We start from the raw sequence: 19,490 nt of genomic DNA, 5'->3' as shown, positions 1-19,490 counted from the left end.
GAGGTAGAGGGAGACTTGCTCAGGGTGGTCTGAGGGAGACTGGCCAGGAGTGATGGGGCTGGAGCCAACCAACAAAAGATCCCAACCAATAGTGAGGGAAATATTTCCTCCACAGAAAAAGCCACTCCATCTCCCAAGGGGGCGGCTGGAAGACTCCCAGCCTGAGTCATTCGGAAACATATTTTACAAACCACTCCAGAGTATCCCGGGGGGGAATGATCAGGCCATGACGGAGGAAGAGGCTTCATGACCAAGTGGGTCTTTTCCAGCTCCAGCTCCCATGATTCCCAGAACCTTCTGCTTCTTCCCAACTCGCTGTGGCCAACATGGCTATAGCATGACTGTCACAATCCTCCCATGTGAGCACGTTAAGGCCCGAGCCTAGCTACTGAGGTGGCTCTGCCTGAGGCCTCCCAGCTGCAGTAAGGAGCCTCCAGTCCTGGCTATCATGTAAATCGCCCCACTTGGCCCCAGGGCACTAAAAAAATGGTGAATGGTCCTAGAGGACTAGAGCTACCAGGCCCGGGGGCACTCAGCAATCAGGCCTCAGTGAGGGACACCTCCCGGGGCCTCTCACATTTCCACATCTCAGTGGGGCCTTCTGACATCTGCTAATCAGATTTGCTCCTAGGAGCCGGTAGTAATTAAACCTGCCGTATGGCTGGAACGCTGGCAAGGTCTCACATCCCCGCAGCTGGCCAGCGAGTGGAACAGATGGGCCGCATCCGAAGCTGTGTCTGCTTGAATCGAAATCATGAGGCTGAAAGAATGAGCCCTAAGTGACCCTGGTCACCTCAGAGATAGCTGTCAGACAGGCCTCGGGAACATGTCACTGACAGCAGGGGAGAAGGCTGTAAGTCCTCCATCAGTTCCTCTAACGTTCTTCCAGAGGCAGTGTTAGCACCACCCGCACTGGGTCACTCACGCCGGGCCTGGAGGCCATTTTCTGGTGCCATTAATCATGTGCCAAACACATTTTTTTCTTGTTAACTATTCACTCGACTCGGGTTTCTAGAAAATCCCTGTCCGTAAATTTCATTTGCAGCTAGGAAAGCCTCACAGAGAGAATCTGATTAGATAAACACCCACATTTTTTGTCTTGTTTCAGTTTTTACTTGGGTGCTACTGCTCACGTCACAGTATCTCTGTTAACGACTGCTGTGTAACAAAGCTTCTCAAAATTCAGTGGCTTAAAACAGTGATTTCTTATGTCCCACAATTCCACGTGTCGGCTAGGCAGCTCCCTCTGTTGGTTTTCTCCAGTCTCACTGCTCTCAGCTGGGTCAGCTAGGCTGGGACACCCACTAAGGCTTCATTAATACATCTGGTGGTTAATACTGCCTGCCGGATGGGGGCAGGTCTCTTCCGCATGCCTCTCTCTCATCCTCATGTGGGGTGGACTAGCTTCCTTACATGGAAGTCCCAAGGCAGAGTCCCAAAAGGGCAAAAGCAGAAGCTGCCAGACCTCTCGAGGTCTAAGCTCTGGAACTCACATAATACTTGTGCTGCATCGATCACGCCAAGCGAGCCAGAAGGCCCGTCCAGGCTCAAGGAGTAGGGAAATAGGGCTGCAGTTCTGGATGAGAAGAGCAAAAAAGGATCTGTGATGGTTTCACATCTACCATATGTCCACATCTCCCCCAGTGTGTCAGAGTGACGTGAGTTCTGAGCAATGGTCACAGGCGTTCTTACACCAAAGGGGTCTTGGGACAAACGCCAAATCCTATATCCCACCTTAGAAAGGCTGCTATGCACATTAGCAGGTTAATGTCTCTGAAAAGTGACACAATAAAAATAAATCCTGTTTCATAATGAAGTTTTGTTTTTTTTTAAGTTTTTATTTATTTTGAGGGAGACAGAGACAGCCCAAGTGGGGGACGGGCAGGGAGAGAGAGAGAATCCCAAGCAGACTCCGCACTGCCAGAGCAGAGCCCAAAACGGGGCTCGAACCCACAAACTGTGAGATTGTGACCTGAGCCAAAACCAAGAGTCAGACACTTAACCGACTGAGCCACCCAGGTGCCCTTAAACAAGTAACTTTAAAGAAGCCAAAGAAGACTACTTTCCTGTAATGCTATTTGGGAAAGCTTGACCATAAATTCTGAATTTTAGGAATAGTTCTTGTATCGCATGCTTTGCTCTTGATGACCTGTGAAACAAGCCAGAAATGTCACATCTTCTAATATGGAAGTGGTACACAGTACCGTGAGTACTGAGTTGGGGTTATAAAACTAAAAGTCATCACAGTTATCTGTTAGGTAATTAGAGGTGAGGAAACTTCCACTCAAAATCATCTTGATTAGCCGTAGAAAACCTTCCTAAAAGTTGTATGCACAAAGGTGTGGAGGCTTTTTCTTCACTTTTTGAGCATTGGTATTAGTCTTGTTTCCTACAGAATGGACATGAACATTCACTAAGACTAAATTTCACAAGTTTAAAAACTCAGTGAAAACAGCATACCCAATAGCAGAGCGGGAGGCCAAAGGCTATTCTTCCACAGAAGCTGATTAACCACTAATGAACAACTCTATCTCTTATCTGCCCATTGGTCACCAACCTGTATCCTCTCATAAATTTGTACCCTCCCGTACAAGTTTCTGTTCAACTAGAAAGAAAAAGCTCATTCATCCTCAAGACGTTCTCCACTGGCAGCTTTCAACAGTGATAATATGGAAAAAAATGATCCAGTGCTCTGCTCATGAGACCATAATGGTTCTAACAGTGAGCGAAGACTCACATGGGCTGGGCCAAGTCAAATCGCGGTTTAGAGCTGCTGAGACGCGCACACTCAAAAGACCAGGAACGACAAGAGCAGTCTTCTCAAATTCAAGGACCAGACCCCCCGCACAGTTCCTGCACGTGGAGTAGAGTACAGTGCACAGTGAAGGCACACTGCAATGCTGGATACTACACATAAAACTAAAAAATATCCTATTTACCTTTGTATTTTCTCTTGTATTGGGGAGAGGGACTCACAAGGAATAGAGAGAATAATCTATGCATCTGGCTACTGGAACAGTTTCTTAGAACTGATTATTCTTACATTCATTCACTAAAGGACAGTGATTCACCCAAAGATACACAGCTGTCAGGAGTCAGTTTACTACACTGGATTCAAGACATCTCCATCTTTCTTTCTTTGGCATTGAAAACTTTTAAGTCTTTATCTTCTGCTGTGAAATCATCGGGGAAAACATCTCCTGGAAGCCTGAATGCCGTTTCAAAGGATGGGATAAAAGTGGATCTACAGAGAAACAGGGGAATTCCATGGGAAAAAAAAACACCCCATGAGTGATCAAAGAGGAAGCAGAAATTCCTACGGGAGAAAGAATCGTGAGCACACTGGTCAGCCTAAGAAATAAACAAGGTGACTGGCTGAGGGAGTTCTCTACAGCACAGCCACTGGGGGGGCCTTTTTGAGAGTGGATGAACTACACGCAATTTTGAATTTAAGCAGCAAGAGGTCAGCCCAAGGATCCGGTGAGACAGTAATGGACCAACTTCCTCTGGGATCCTAGAGATGTGTGTGGGAGTCAGTTTTAGCTCCTGCTCCCAATTCACCCTGAGAAACAGTCCCAGGACCTAGACACCATATCGAGTGGTCTTTCCCTCTACCAAGGTAGCTAGCTACTCCATTAGAACCAAAAGACAAAAATAACAACTCAAGGTATTCAGCTGCTTATTGTAATATGGGAGAAAACCCATGGCCAGCTTACAACTGGCTTCCCTTTCTCAACCCAACTGGTTTCCCTCTCATTCTAAGAGCAGATGCACTCCTGAAGCATGGCCAAAAGCACCACCACACTATTTCTAGGACACAACTAGGGCAGAGAAGGGAGGAAATTAGGAAAAAATAAGCACAAAGAATTCTATATTCTATTATGTACAGCTAGATATTTCCAGAAATGTAGAACACTTCGGCTTGTCGGGATGATAGAAAATACATGGCAAAAAGAGGCTAAGTAGTATATATACTTGTATAATAACGATTACCTGCGTGAAGATTGTTGATTTCCCCTTCGACAAGGCACTCACAGGCCATACAGGATCACTGATCAGCCACTGAACACAAAATGTTGGTTGCACTACCAAAAAGCTTCATCTGTGGAACTTTGAACCCCACACAGGTTGTAAAAGCTCCATTCATCACCCTAAGTTATTTCTATGATAGCAGGATGTTGGCTGGGAAAAAAAGAAATGGACAGAAATGATTTGGCTGTAAATGCCATCTGCCTTCTGACGGTGTGGGAGAGACCGTAAAGGCAGTGGCAAGGCCCTTGGGACTTTGACCAGCTGACTTCTTCTGCCTGTATTTCCAGGCTCACTGATTTCTCACTCCGTCATGTACTGCACACAGCCCCAGCAACCACTCCCTGCTCCTTGACCACACACCATATTCCCAGCCCCCTTGCCTCTGTCCACACTCATCCCCGTTTGGATGCCATTCTCTGCCTTCATCCCTTAATGAAACCTAGTCATCTATAAGGCCCAAGTCAAATGTCACAGCTCTGGGATGCCCTCTCCGAATGGCAGAATTAGTTGTTCCTTCCTCTGTCCCCAGTATAATCAGTTCATCACTGAAGCAGTGACTTCTCTGCTTGTCTTCTCATGGCTGGATTGGGAACTCTTGAAGGACAGGGACACTCTCCTACTCTTCACTGCTTCACCATCACACAATAGGTCCGAATGACTAGGTATCTGGTGGCTTCAAGATCTTATGCACTCATCCTCTAAATGACACTCAAGAACAGCCAGCAGGATATTAGACTGTATTTTCCATTTTAAGATGCGTCCTCAAGACTGCTGTGTAACAGAGAGGAATAAAAAAATAATAGAGAAGGGCTCTTTTTAAGGTGCACTAACGGCTTGGACGCCACCTTCTTTCCTTCCCCAGGAATTTCCCAAAGTAATGTAGATGGCTCTGTTCAGACTTGGCTGGCTACAGATTTCCGTCAGAATTTTGTTTTCTTCCAGATCTGAGTGCATGGAAAAAAAATCGTAATTTCCTTGTGGGCCTGGTTATAATTCTATAGGCTGATTAGCAATGAGTAAACTTCAGGCCTGTACAATCCAGTTGTTCCATTTGTTACTGTAATGGCTGTTCCGTGTATGTTACTGAGGCACGATATGTCATTTTAGGATCAACACCTAGACACCTAGACACCTCTCCAAGACTGATCCTACAATCTCTTCCCCGTTTCAGTTTCAATGGTATCAAATTCTCATTATTTTAAATTCACTTCAACATCTACCAGAAACTGATGTAATTTACACTCTACTAGCAGTCTCTGTATGTGCTTTGTTTCTGACCACCTGAGATGTCCCCCTCAAGTGAACTTATCTATCAATGTTAAAAATACTAAAGCAGGGGCGCCTGGGTGGCTCAGTCGGTTGAGCATCCGACTTCGGGTCAGGTCATGATCTCACGGTCTGTGGGTTTGAGCCCCGTGTCGGGCTCTGTGCTGACAGCTCAGAGCCTGGAGTCTGCTTCGATCCTGTGTCTCCCTCTCTCTCTGCCTCTCCCCCACTCTCACTTTGTCTCACTCTGTCTCTCAAAAATAATGTAAAAAAAATTGAAAAAAAAAATTTTTAAATACTAAAGCAGTATACTCAGTAGGCACCATCAGTGCCCCGTGTTTATCCCTCAGCTCCCTGTTCCCACACGTGCTTACAGCAAGCACCCATGATAACCACCCAAGCACAGAGCAGGCTTTAACTGCTGGCCTCAAGAGCAGTCAGCGATGGATGTGAGGTGGAGATGGCCAGTCCCAGCTGGCTGGCCCCTCCGATGGTCTGGTTCTGAAGAATGCCTCCTAGAATTCACCAGGGATTCAGCCCCAGGTGCCCACAGCAGTATCTTGTTCAAGGTCATCCCTTTATTGCCCTTCGTCTCCTCCCTAGTTCACATACCTATTCCCTTAATGATGCTTTCCAGGATTACCTCCCTAACAACCTTGAATCCTGTCACAGAATCTGGTCTGGGGGAAGTCAATCTAAAAAAAAAATACCAACACTGAAGCAACCTGATACCAATAAAGGAAGGCAGACCACAGGGACACCCCACCTTCAAGTATAGTAAATATTCACAGTAAATAAAACACTGTCATGGCATATTTATGCTGAAGAACCTTTCCGTGTCATAGTCATAATGAGCCTGACAGCCTCAGGAAGCGACGAGAGCGATCTTAAATCTCTGGGAATTAAGTGTGTTATATGTGTTCTAAAAACGGATTGGATTTCAGTGGCTGTTTCCAACTTCCATGGCATTAAATTTCCTTTTATTCTTCCCGACACCATATTTCCAATAAGCCCTGAAAAAACACACCCCTGGGGAAGGATATTTTGCTATCTTAATAAAGTCTTTCAATCCTTAGGAGACAATTCACCATATTTCATTCTCAAAAATATTAATTTTACTCCTCCAAAGAATCTTATGAAAATATTTGTATTTCTTGCCTGAGTTCCCTGGGATGTGAAGTTGAAAAGCTAGCTAATACAGGATAATTCCAATATTACAAAAAAACAATACATATTGCAATATGGAAATACTTAATAACCAAAAAAAAATGTCAAGCCCTCAAATCAAAAGCCTTTTGGCTGGAAAGTAATGTCCAGGGGCTCTCATTTGACTAATATGTATTACACATTATGTGAGGCATACTTTGCTTTAAAACAAATAAGTAGGTACAGAATTCAAGTTTCTACAAAAGGTAAATTCATGGATAAGGATTCACTTTACATTAAAAATTCACAAATATTCCATTAAAATACCATGCCTTGCAAAATACCAATTTTATTGTAGAGAAGCCTGATTTATTTTTATTTTAAATAATATATAAAATAACATTTACAATATACATTTACCTTTTAAGACCATATCTAATTGGAAAACCACACATTCACTGCTTCTAGGAGTCCAGCCTGGACCAGGGGCAGGAAAAAGAGGGGTGCAGATGAAGCTTTATGAAGGAGATAGAACAGACAGGTCTTCATAGAACCCATGGGATGTGGGCAATGAGGGAAAGAGGGATCTCAAGATGCTGCCCAGGTGTCTGGTTTGGTGGATGGACTGGAGGTCTTTAGTAGGAGCGAGAATTCAGGCCACAGAGCCAGTCAGAGAGAAGGAATAGGGTCATTTTGGGGCATGACGTATTGTAAATGCCAGTGGGACACCAAGGGCAGATCTACCGTGAGTAGGTGGCTATACGGGCCTGCAGCCTGGAGCAGTTATTTGGTCTGGGGAGGTCTGGCCCATGAGTGGCAGCTGAAGTCATGGGGTGGGCTACGTAATTTGGAGAATGCAAGGAGAAGAAGGAAAGAAGTGGGGAGAGGACTTCTTGGAAACAATGATAAGGAAGAGGTAAAGGAAGTCAGCCAAGCGGTCTGAGAAGAAATGCTGGAGGAAAGCAGGTACAAATCACTTCATGGGTCGGTGAATACTATAAGCCAGCATTTTGTGTTTATTGTTATTATTCTGTCAACATGAGCTACACCACATGTACCCTGGACAGGCAGAGGGGAAGGAGAAGTTCCAGGGTAGGAGGCAGGGTGATGACTGGAGTGCCCACAAGGCACTGGTGCTCACTGGCTAGAGCTTACTTTCCAGATGCTAACAGTCACAACCAAGTACTCACACGAGAACCTCCAGGTATGTTCTCTTCAACAATTCCACACCTGATTTTACCTCAAATACAGGACAATTTTGTATGCAATTAACCATAACTGAGAAGACAGTATGTGCAAAGTTATGCATCTCAATAAACCTTTCTAGGAAAATGAGTCAACATCATAAACATCACAAGTCACAAATGACAATTTCACCTGAAAAGAAGGACATAATCACAAAAAAGAAAATACAAGCAGGTACTGTGTTCATGAAAAACATCCAACTTCATTAGTAATAAAAACGGTAAAAATTAAAATGAGGTGCCATTCTTACTTTCTAAACTGGCAACAATTTGGGTCCTTAGGGATCCTTACAGTGGGCTTAAAACAAGCACTGTCTTTTACTGCCACTGACAGCCCAACTTTCTGGAACATATTTTTAAAACTGAACAAATGTCTATAAAAGGACATTCAAGGTTTATATTCAAGGATTTTAAAAAACCAGAAAACCTAAATATTAAAAAGAAAAGGTTACAATGATTTAAATATATACCACAGATACAATATTCAACCAGTGAAATGCTTTCTTTTAACAAGAAACTTCTAATAATACAAGGAAATGAATATAACATCATATTAAACAAAAAAGTAACTGACTGCAAAGTTGTATAAAGACTAAGCACTCAACTATGTAAAGAAAAGAACATACAAAAAGCGATGCGATGCGCCTGGGTGGCTCAGTCAGTTAAGCATCCTTGATCATGATCTCACAGTTCAAGCCCCACAGTGGGCTCTGTGCTGACAACGCAGAGCCTGCTTAGGATTCTCTCTCTGCCTCTCCCTCCACTCCTCTCTCAAAATAAATAAATAAACTTCAAAAAAAAAATGTACAAAAAGAGACACTCTTAGGAGCCTGGCCAGTAGATTGGAAGTGGTGACTTCCAAGGAGACTGATTTTTTTCTCCTGCATGTGTACACTTTCCTGTATGAACCTGGATTATTTTGATAATTGGTAGAAAACACAGATACACATCTTTCGGCAATTCTAGTCCGGCAATAATAGTTAGCACGTAAGGGTTGCTGCTTGGCTTCAAAAGTATACAAGGCACTAGGAAAGACTGAGGTGTGACCTTTGGGCAGCTGAAGAACTACCTTTGCTTTGAGATGTGCAGATAATATAAATATGCAAGCATAAAACATATAATATCACAGCAGCTAAACAAAAATACAATTCCTGGAGGTCTGCCCAAGTGACCTTCTTTACAACTACCCTTATACCAAAATGCCTGACGGTTACCAGAATGTACCTGGTGCAGGGTGTAAATGGTCAAGAAGATGGGTACTCTGACAATAAACATTGATGGGAAGTCCATGAAAGCAGCTGACCACCATGCTAGGCCGGCTGTGTCTTGCCAGTCCACAGCTAGTCCATGAATAGGAGAAAAATGGATTGAACTTCAACTGAAACAGGGATGCAATTTGGGAATGAAGCAGGAAGAGAGAACTGTGGTGATGAGGCAACCAGAGTGGAACCAGCTCTTTCAGATTAGTCACACTAGATTTCTAAAGTGAATTCTCATATTTGCCTTCATTACATGAAAGAGATGACCTAAGCTGTGAGTTAATGACAGGAAGAGCTCATTTCCTAACACAACTTGGCCGCACATACATATTAATTTGGATCAGAATCAGGTACACTTCTAAGTTCATCTGAGCTTGCCAATTAGCTCTTAAGAGTTTTTCACAGGCTGTTCTGGGCCGGTAACAGAAGACACAGAGACTAGGGGTCAATCCCATCTTTACAGGTTGCCTGGCACCCTAACTCTAGATATGTGATGAGTGGCTAGCCTGTGGTTCAGGGAAGGCTGGTGTCTTAAAAGACAGTATCGATGTATGACTGGCACTTCCTGTAGGCATGAGAGCACAAGGAAAGGAAATGATTACAAAAACTTTATTTTGGCTTTTGAATTAATCCAAAAGGGAATGTAGATTAAATCAATATTTAATTCAAAAGAAGCCAGTTTCTGTTAGGAAATCATGATGAAATTTCAAAGAGCAGAGAGGGTGTTTATGGGAGCAGGATCTCAGAACTTCACAGCTACTACTGCCTTCTTTAGTGGTCAGCAGGGGTTGCTGTGGTTTGACAGGGGAAATGATAAAAATATATACAGCTATGACTTACCTACGTTAACAAGCTTCATGTAAAAGCACACATATATTTTGCAGTAACAGTGAAGGAGACACCTCTAGACCATCGCAGTATATATTCATTCAGATGAGGTGAGTTCAACCCTTTCCTTTCAAGGAGAAATTTACAAAATGGATCATTAAGGTGAAAAAGCTTTCTACTTAAGGATCATGGCATTTCTTTATGTAGCTGGAATGATAAGAGGACTACCAGTTGGAACCAAATCTACTTGATGGAGGAGATTTTTAGAGCCTCTTTCACAGACTTTAGCATTTGATCACAACAAAACTACCTGTTTGTTGATGTGAGATCCAGAACATCCTTGTGGACTTATCCCATCAGATGGAGGACCTGAATTCTCCATGGAATAATCCACCAGACAGATGACCAGAATTCACAAGAAGATGGACGCTCTTGCCACATCAGCACCGAGAAGAGTTCCTTTCCACACAGGGAAGCATTAACCCCCTGCTTCACCTAATCCCCCTCAACAGGTGACTTTTTCTACTTTTTCTACTTTTCTCTGAAAAGTAGAAGGGAGGCCAGTACACCAGAATACTCCTCCTATCTATTCCTTGGACTTAAAGCTTATTTATGATAACTCTCCTATCCAGAGAGCCACCCCAGCTCCTATCCAAAGATAACCAGATAGATACCCACCCCCTGGGACTGCGCTCCATTCAGTTTAGCTGCAGCCTCTCCCACCTGACCCTCTGAAGCCTCGCTTTCCACCCTCATTGTTTCTTGCCAGTGACCCCTTCCTACCTGGTTTCCCAGCCTCTGTCCAATCTGCTAAGCTGGTGCCTTCCTAATGTCTAACCTCACTTCCCTGCTTAAAAGTACCTTTGTGGCTTCCCAAATTATAAATGGGTCAAAATGCCACAACCCCTTATAAATTGGAAGTTATACGTCAGCCCACATTCACTCCTCCATTTGCCCGACATTTATCGAGCACATAACCTATAACAGACATTAGGCTGGGCAGCCCATAATGTGCTTGAAGTAGAGATTTCTTCAGAGAATGTTACAGACCTAGCTCTATGGTCTAACCACAGACATTTACCTCCCATCCATCAACCGATATTCACCAAGCACCTACTATGCATTAGACAATGTACCGGACACTGAAGATATAATAAAATACTCACACCAGCCCTCAAAAGTTCACAGTCTACCAAGGAAAGCAACTTTTCACTCTGTCCTTGCTGAGAAGAATCCTCAGGACTCTCTTGTCAAACAGGCACAGGTCTAGCCAAAACGTATCAGAAAAAAGGCAAGCCGTCAACATTCACGTAACAAAAGCAGAAAAAGAACTGCTTTCATTTTCAGTCTTCAATATATCTAATTATTTTGATTTGCTTTTTTTTGAAATCTTGAAAATCACAATCTTGGGGCGCCTGGGTGGCTCAGTCGGTTAAGCGTCCGACTTCAGCTCAGGTCACGATCTCGCGGTCCGTGAGTTCGAGCCCCGCGTCGGGCTCTGGGCTGATGGCCCAGAGCCTGGAGCCTGCTTCCGATTCTGTGTCTCCCTCTCTCTCTGCCCCTCCCCCGTTCATACTCTGTCTCTCTGTCTCAAAAATAAATAAACGTTAAAAAAAAATTAAAAAAAAAAAAAAAGAAAATCACAATCTTATTTCTACTTTGTTTTATCATTTACCATTTATTTAGTCTAATTTATCCTCAGTAAAGGAAGAAAGCTATTTCATCCTCTCCTGTAAAGTGCTTCCAAACTACCGGTGGAAATGAATTCTACACTCTACCACTGGAACTTAAAAGTCTCAGTGTCACAACAGTTAAATTCTATGCAAGGAAAAGCCACTCTTTGGTGGCTAGAGGTTCATTATAAAATGTATAATGGCTTCTATTTAATACAGAAATATCAATCCTGCTTAATTCCTGGGTGGAACAGCATTGGAAAGCAAACCTTCTCATTCATTCACTCCGCCTGGAAAAGTATGAGGATGGCAATGTATTTGCCATGTTTATCACACAAAGGAATGTGTTGTCACAGATCAAGTACACACAATGCAAGATTTAGACACAGGAAGTGGCTGGTGTTTGTTGACACCAACTACACAGGAGCAGAATCAGAGAGAGCTCAGGAAACCTCACCACCATCACCTTGTGAGCCAGCCATCATGATTCTGAGTCAAACACTCTTCCCCCACCTCTTAGAATACACTTAAGTGTCACCCAGGGCATGAATGAGAAGGAAACACACTGATAACCCTGCTTACATTACCTTCTCATGTTTCATACAGACACTGGTGACAACTAAGCATGTAGCCAGCAATCACTCCCTTGAAAATGTATTTCTCTATTTCTGGTGCCACAGTAAGAAGAGAATGCTCATTCACGTAGGTGGTTAAAAGTCATTTTTTTCGTGGATGACGGTTCCTAAACTGATCTCTCTTGGGCATATCAAAATGTGACCCTGGGAACATGGTACCTGCATCAAATGTCAAAGTTAACAATCATCAAAGAAGCAGAACTTTCAGCTGAAAAGCAGTGTTTGGGTTCCTATCCTGGTGGAACAGTGGTGAGTACCTCCCTTGGCACATTTCCTAAGAAAGCGAGGGGAAAGGTCTACAGCAAAGACATCAGAATTGAGCCTTGGGCTGTATAACATAAGGTTCAGGCAACACATCAGAGATGTGCCTTTTCTTTTCTTTTTTTTCCCAACTTTGAATATTTAAAAATATCCCTCTTAACTGCAGACTGTGAACTTTAAAAGAATTAAAAAAAAAAAAAAACAACAACACTTTCATACTCCTCACAACCTACTGGAAAAAAACTATTTTATTTAATAAATTAGAAATTACCCTGTTCTTGGGGCACCTGGGTGGCTCAGTCTGTTAAGTATCCGACTCTTGATTTCTGCTCAGGTCATTATCTCGCAGTTCATGAGATTCAGCTCAGCGTATGGCTCTGTGTTGATAGAGCAGGGCCTATTTAGGATTCTCTCTCCCTCTCTCTCTGTCCCTACCCCGCACTCACTCACTCTTTCTCTCTCTCTCTCTCTCAAAATAAATAAACTTAAAAAAAAAAAAATTACCCTGTTCTTTCAAGGATCTTCTAGAGTATTGTTGTCCAATGGTAGTATTATGTGAGCCATGTATAGCATTTAAAAATTTTAGTAAAGGAGCACCTGGGTGGCTCAGTTGGTTGAGCATCTGACTTGAGCTCAGATCATGATCTCAGGGTTCATGAGTTCAAGCCCCGTGCTGGGCTGTGGGCTGACAGCACAGAGCCTGCTTTGAATTCTCTGTATCCCTCTTTCTCTGCCACTCCCCCACTCATGCTATCTCTCAAAAATAAATAAACATTAAATATTTTTTTTTAATTTTAGTAGAAACATTTAAAAAGAAGAAATTGATTTTAATAATGTATTTAATTCTACATATCCAAAACATTACCATTTCAACACATAATCAATGCAAAAATATTAAAAATATTTTACATCCTTTTTCCTTAACACTAACACTTCAAAATCTGCTGTGTATTTTGCACTTAAAGCACATCTCAATTCAGGTACTAAGTTTTCAGCAGAAATACTTGATCTGATTAAACTATGTAAAATGTACAGATGAAAAAATAAATCTGCATGCCCGAATTATCCCAAACATACTTAAAAGTTTTCCAACAACTTAATTAACCATCAGTTCTAAATTTTCAATGAACTAAGATGAAATAAAATAAAAAATTCCATGCCTCAGTCGCACTAGCCATAATTCAAGTGCTCAAGAGAATGGCTACCATAACAGGCAGTGCAAACCTAGAGCTTTCACTTTGCTCTTTGGTCAATTCCATCAAGAACTCCCCCAGATGGGGAAAGATTCATTCACTCGTGAACAGAAAACTGAAGAAGACTAGCACACTTCTGATGAGGGAGTCCCACACTGCAGGATAAGATCACTCTCAGTTTATTCAGGAAAAAGATGATCCTTCCTGGTCTAAATAACATAAGATGATATAAAAGGCAGCTCCTTAAGTCAAAGTTCAAACTCACGAGATGTGGAAACCATGCAAATGTTTTCGAGTCAGATTGTCCACCTCCCTTCTTGTGTCCTGGCGAATTTATGAGCATATTTATTGAGATTCACTAGGTGCTAGTTCCATACGCCTCACTCTACACAGAGTACATCATTTAATCCTGCAGCAATCCTGTGAGACAGGTGAGAGCCAGAGAGGGTGTTAATGACTTGTTCAAGGTCATACACCTAATTATAAGGTGTAGAGCTGGGAATCAAGCCCAGAAAGCCTGACTAGATTTTTTTTAAAGCCTGCCTGCTAGAAACCTTCTAATACCAACCAACACCCTAAATTCACACTTTTCAAAGATTTCTCACAATTCTCACAGAGTAGGCAGGGCAGAACAGAGGAAGTATAACTTGCGTCTCTACCAGTGAGGCAAGGAGGTACATGGCAGAGCAGTTCCTCCATCCCGTGTCCGGAGTTCCTTCCAAGTTTCCTGATGTCAGGAAGCCAGGTGGGGGATACTTGTTGCCTGCTCTTATACCACACACAGCCTATCTTTGCCTCTCTGAATCTTCCAAACCACTCTGGGAGGAAGGGATATCCACACATAAAGAGATGGGAGATCCATCGGGTAAAGGAACATGCCTTAGGTCACACAGCCAACTGGCACCACATTTGGGGTCCCAACCTGGGTTTGTGTCCAGCAAAGATGGAGCCTCAGCCTAGGACCGCCTGATGATGAGGCTCTCCCCAGACCACAATGACTCTTTGCTCAAGAGAAACCTTTCACCAAGTGGATATAATGTGAGTAGTCACATTGCCCTGTAATTCACATGCTGTTACTTCAGGAAGGCTACTGTTATGTCTGACTTCATAAAGTTTTATTGTATTTGTATGGGATGAATTCACAATTAAAAAAAAAAAGAGACACAGAAGGTGAGTTTTATCTGGCTAAATCTTCAGAAAGGGGGATTTCAAGGGTGAACATGACTTAGCTTCTGAAGGCACTGGCAGAATGGAATTGGTTTTTTCCCCAGAGCTGGATTAAACAGGCCATCCTGACAGTGATCTAGGGCGACAACCCACAATGGGGGACTAAATCACCACTGGAATACATGGGAAATATGGAGCCACTTAACTCAGGGGTTCACATGTGACTCTCCTCATATAATGGACAAAATGACAATTGGACCTGTTTCCACTCAAACAGACAGTGCCTGGGAGGGGAAATAAACACACTCCTCACTGGCACAGACCCGTCTCTGTTGAGAACATTTCCCCTCAAAGAACTGTGTGAGTGAAAACAGGCCTCACTACCAACCCCAATATCACCTGGCTGACAGCATCTAAAAGTCTGGACCTGAACAATACATGGTAGAGTGTTATTATTAATCAAATTTTAAACAGGCTTCTGAAAATCACATGTTCAGAAAATCACATGTAATAAATCCCTTATTTTCAACACAGAGGAAAAGATATATATTTTTATTAAAAGTCTTTATTAATAGAAAATCAGTTTCACCTATTCCCAGTAAATAAATATGGGACAGATATTTAAAGATTATCAGTTTGGTAAGGTGCCAATGATTAACCTTCACAGGACACCCACCCATCTTGGGTCAGCCCTAGCTTTCCCATGAGAACTTTGCTCAAATAATTTCATAATTCACAAGTGGTTACAGTTCCCATTAAAAAAAAAAAAAAAAAGACAACCCAAGCTTCCTAATCTAACCCAAGCAGTAGTAACTGTTAGAATAATTCAATAACATTTGAGAAATCAACAGTTCAATTCATGATATAAGAGCGATTTTTCCTTCCCCAGAATCTGTAACCTAAAAAAAAAAATCACCTTTCCACAAATGAGATGGTGTCTGTGAATGTATTCTATGGACTCCCTGCATATGGCAGACCCTCCCAGATGGGGTGTCAATGGGTCCCACATCCAAACCACATCCTGGCTCCCTTGGCATGAGCCACAACCTCAAGTTCATAACAAGGTCCTTAGAGGACCAGGTTGAATACCGTCTCCCTTTAAGAAGCAGAGGTGGATCAAAGTCTTTTAAGATAATTATGTAATTGATTTTCCTGAATGCATACTGTAGGAGATTACTTAACCCCTGGTAACTATTACTAATATTTTCTAAAAGTAACTTTTATAAACCAGAATCCATAGACTTAAGCACAAGTCACCTATTAGTCAACTGTTTTCAACTTTTATTTAGGCGGTTCCCCTACCAGAGCTGTCATCAAGTAAAAAAAATTGGGTAATTTGAATTGGTCATCTCTACTTCCCGTTTCACAGAGAAATGGTAACAACTGGTAACGTGGCCCACAGAAAACTCAAAAGGAAAGACAACTGAAAGTCACCTGAGCCCATCATAAAGAATTTTGAAATTTGTTTATGAATAGTGACAGAACAAAAGTGTCAGAAAGGAAACATGGAAATTATAGCATTAAATTTAATACCATTTTGAAACTTTACAGGGTCTTTTATAACATTTGTGTCTATTCATCCAAGAGGCATCTCTAACAACAACAAAAACATAAAACAAACAAAAACTAGTGTTTACCATTCAAGTCCACAAGTTTGACACACTGAACCTGTTTCAAGAAGTAATTTGCTATCCAGCTGGAAAGTATATCCAAGGAATCATCATAATAAGGGTATCTGATTTCAACCACTTACCTATTATATCTGTAGGAATGCTGGTAAGTCTCAATGATCAACTTCAGAAAAATGCCACCTGGAGAAACAAAGTGAAAAAAACTTAGATTTTTTTTTAAACATGAAGAAGATTTAGCATACAATTTAATGTCTCATTAAAATATGTGATGTTTTAAATACTGGCCCCCAGGCAGGAGACAGTTCAACCTGCATTAGAACACAGTCACCCATCCTTGGAAACACTGATGTACTAACACAAGGTCCAAACCAGAACAAATGAGAACAGTGGGGAAGGTACAGCCCATGAATATGGACATTACTGCATCCTTTCTTTTCCCCTCACAAGGACATCAATTTGAAGGTACTGCATCCTTGAGGGCACTTTATGAACAGCCATAAAAGGTTCAAATAATTCTGAAACAAATTAAGGAATGAAATATAAAATTGTGAATGAGGAAACTACCCTGGAAGTATTCTATATCCTTTTCAGTTACTCTGTTAACTTTTTTTAAAAGGCAAACTCACAAGGATGTCCAAAACTGGAGAAAGGGAAAAATGGTCATTACAACTCTAACACAGTAAATAAAGGAGTCAAGAAATAAGAATGTCTTCAGTGATTAGTTTATTTAGAAATCAGTATTCCTTTTGGTGTTCTCAAAGTCTTGTGGTAACCCTAGAAAATTATAAGCCTATTAATATATTCACAAAGAATCCAAAAATATCTATTCAGCAAGGCTTTGAAATATTAAATACCAATGAAACAAATTTCTAATGTAAAATATCAGTTATCATTTGGTCATTTTACATGATCAGTTACATCATGCTGACATTATGTATCATATGTTGATATGTAAGATCAGCACAATGTGACATCAGATTATATAACCTGTCCAGACAGGCAGTATTTCCATTGACAGATGAAAAAACTAACAATGAAAGAAACACAGAAACTTCGCCAGCATCACATACACCCAGGGTTTCCAAATTGCAATCCTTTCATCCTACCGTGCAGCCCCTTGAAAACATCTTCTACCCTAACACCTGCTAATCTACTCACTACCTCCCCAGACAGAAACCTGACATTCCGTAACACAAACACTCTGGAAAAGAAACCAACTAGCAGATAAAATGAACTTGTGCTTTTTGTATGCTTAAAAATAATTTCTTCACTTCAAAATGGTTAGCCTAATCATGCTATTTAGGGACTGTAATGTAACACTGTATAGCAGTAAACACTTAGAAATAAAGGGTTTAGAGTTCAAGAAATGGTAAGTACACAAACAGGATAAGACAGATGAAACAAAATATTTGAGAGCCTCAATTCTATTGATAAACAGAAAAGCAGGAAAAATCTTCGTGTCCATTTTCTACCATCAAACTTTCAAATATCCCATCATCAAATTTTGATAATGGAGGGTATAATATCAGGCTAAAATTTTCCACATTTATACCCAGATAACTAGTTTAACAGTAGCAGCATCAGTATTAATCTAAACGGGACCTGAGGTTGAAAAGCCAGCAAGCGGCTCAAAGGCTCCTCCATCTACATCCATCATTTTAGTTCAATAACAAATTCGAAGATAGTGAACAATGGTCATTAGGTTCCACTTTATAAAACATAAATACACAGAAGAATTCTAAACTCACAAGGTCTTTGTTATAATAGCTTAGGGGAGTTATGATTTTTTTAAATGGTTCTTTATAAGTTAATTACTAGCTAAATTCCAAGCATTTCCCACAATTTAATTTCACCCCTTCAGGGAAAGTCACAGGAAGTCATGATCAGTATTTTTATCTGAAAACTGCTTCTGTGAAATAAGCCGCTAAGATTATTACAAATGGGTCTGTTGTGATGGAGCTCTTGATCAACATTTCATTACCCCTCAAAGCTGAATCAGCACAGTTCAAAATCAAAGATAACATTTAAAAAATCTTTTGTTCGATACAACACAAGGAAAACTCTAGACAGTTAGGACAGATCTCCAGCCTCTAACAGTAATAGAGAAGGCAGGGTCATATCCTGACTCCCACCTAAAGCTTTCCAAACTCACACTGCCAGTAAAACACATTTCCTAGAATAAATAAATTTGGTCTGAAGCTCTGAAGAAAAAACGCATTTGAGAATAAGTTTTCAGTATCACGATTAACCTTTTCTGACAACAAAGTCCTATCTTGTAAAATCACCAAAATGACAAGATAACATGTGACAATGGGGCATTATGTTATGTTTATTTTCTAAAAATGTTATTTTAAAACTTCGGTAGACTAACAATATACTAAGTCATAGAGCCCTCAAAAGTTCACAAAAAAAAATAATTACTGTATGAGGCATGAACTTTCAGGCACTGTTGTACGTCCTGGGTGGGAATTAACTCACTTCCCACAAAAACCCTGAAGTAGGTACTAATATTATCCCACTTTAAAGACGAAGAAGCAGGCACAGAGAAGTTTAAAGAACTCTCTGAAAGTTACACGGCTTGTAAGAAGTGAAGATTCAAGTCTGTGCAAAGGAACACACTTACTCCTAACAGCTGAATTATACAGGCAGGGCAAAATAAATTTAGCCCATTTTAAATTTGAGGGAAATGAAACTCTGAGGAATAAAGGCTGACTTCCCCCCAAACCACACCTCCAGTCAGCAACAGGGTCAAGAAGAGAACCCAGGGCATCCAACTCCAGCGTCAGCGCTATTTTTTTTTTTTTTTATTTGCTTGTTTTTGTTTTAAATTCTGTTAATCAACATGTAACTCAGGGCACCTGGGTGGCTCAGTCGGTTACGCGTCCGACTTGGGCTCAGGTCATGATCTCACAGTGTGCAAGTTCGAGCCGTGCATCGGGCTCTGTGCTGACAGCTCGGAGCCTGGAGCCTGACTCAGAGTCTGTGTCTCCCTCTCTCTCTACCCTCCCCTACTCATATTCTGTCTCTTTCTCTCTCTCAAAAATAAATAAACGTTAACAAAACAAAACAAAAACATGTAACTCAATGAAGACAGCGTGTTCTGCCTTTAATCTCGGAGAAGACACTTCAAGGTCCTCCCAAGGGCCATGGCCACT

The 19,490-nt window shown here is 41.5% G+C and overlaps 1 protein-coding gene across 3 annotated transcripts in view; it reads right to left on the bottom strand.

Moving 5' to 3' along the window:
* The window catches only part of LHFPL2 (LHFPL tetraspan subfamily member 2), a 165,382-nt gene that overhangs the window by 68,267 nt on the left and 77,625 nt on the right, over positions 1 to 19,490 (bottom strand). For all 3 annotated transcript variants that reach the window (XM_019462926.2, XM_019462925.2, XM_019462927.2), the window contains one exon: positions 16,458 to 16,515. The gene's annotated coding sequence lies outside the window, so the exon portion shown is untranslated. The remainder of the gene's footprint in view (positions 1 to 16,457; positions 16,516 to 19,490) is intronic.

Source organism: Panthera pardus, unplaced genomic scaffold (assembly GCF_024362965.1).
Source record: "Panthera pardus isolate Hobbes unplaced genomic scaffold, ASM2436296v1 HiC_scaffold_2, whole genome shotgun sequence".
NCBI lineage: Eukaryota > Metazoa > Chordata > Mammalia > Carnivora > Felidae > Panthera > Panthera pardus.
Note: the sequence above shows the minus strand (reverse complement) of the source record. Positions and strands in the feature narration are given on the sequence as shown.